At 36.8% G+C, this 1,127-nt stretch overlaps 1 pseudogene across 1 annotated transcript; it reads left to right on the top strand.

Annotated features, from left to right (window-relative positions):
- The first annotated feature begins 253 nt into the window (after nucleotides 1–253).
- On the top strand, nucleotides 254–845 carry LOC309835892 (heterogeneous nuclear ribonucleoprotein H3-like; annotated as a pseudogene). Its single transcript has one exon. The product of its transcript is annotated as a heterogeneous nuclear ribonucleoprotein H3-like (transcript).
- The last annotated feature ends 282 nt before the right edge of the window (nucleotides 846–1,127 follow it).

The following is a 1,127-nucleotide window of genomic DNA, read 5'->3' as shown; positions in this document are numbered from 1 at the left end:
ATCAAAATTTTGTAGGGTTGTATATCTCATTAACACTATCCTGCTTACTATCTGTCATATTTTCATACTTCATATTTTAACATTTCGGCAGCTTTTTCTGGCTATGTAAAATTACCAGTGAGATGAAAGGGGTGATTTGTTCCAGATCAAATATTCATCAATGCTATCATACTGCGCCGGGGGTGGGAGATGGATGACAAAAATAATATATTTGTTTTATCTCTGGCATCTGTCCTGGCTTTTTCTTCCCTAATACCCTGGTTATGGAGGTTGTGATGACTATGGTGGCTATAATAATTCTGGTTATGGGCATGATGGCTTTGATGATAGAATGAGAGATGGAAGAGGTATGGGAGTTCCAGGCTATGGTGGAGCTGCTAATGTAAGTTCAGATTTTCATGGTGGTCATATTGTATATATGAGAAGATTACATTTTCATTCAATTGAAGATGACATTGCTAATTTCTTCCCAGCACTAAATCCAATACTAGTTTATACTGATATTGGAGCTGATGGCAGAGCAACCAGAGAAGCAGATGTACAGTTTATGACACATGAAGTTGCAGTAGCTCGCCATGTCTAAAGATATGAGTAACATACAACATCAATACATTGAATTCTTCTTGAATTCTAGTCCTGAGGTGGCTTTGGAATGGGAGATTCTGGAATGGGATGCTATGGCAGAGATGGAATGTATAAAAAGGGAGATTATGTATCTATGGGGAGAATGGGAATGATGAACAACTTACAATGGAAGATACAGTATTCCTGTTGGCTTAGGTGGTGGTGGATGCAGTGGAGGTTACCATGGGCAAGATGGCAAGAATGAGGTGAATGGTGTGTGATGTACCGAAGCATAGCCACCAAATGTACAGAGTTCTGACCACAGCATCTGGCCTACTAAGCTTTCTTACAGATTTAACTTCTTTTGTATTTTAGGAACTTTATACTGACTGAAGGAATATGTTTTCAAAGTATTATTTGAAAAAGCAACAGATTGTGATGAAAAAAATTTTTCTGTAGGTTTTAATTATTGCATACGTTGACTTAAAAGTAAAATTTCATATAAAAAAAAAAGAAAAGAAGTATGTTATATGGCCCTCATCACTTCTAAACTGAACTACTGT

The sequence above is a fragment of the Grampus griseus genome (assembly GCF_964374135.1).
Source record: "Grampus griseus genome assembly, chromosome: 18".
NCBI lineage: Eukaryota > Metazoa > Chordata > Mammalia > Artiodactyla > Delphinidae > Grampus > Grampus griseus.
The sequence above is the reverse complement of the archived record's forward strand: the minus strand, read 5'-3'. Positions and strand labels throughout refer to the sequence as shown.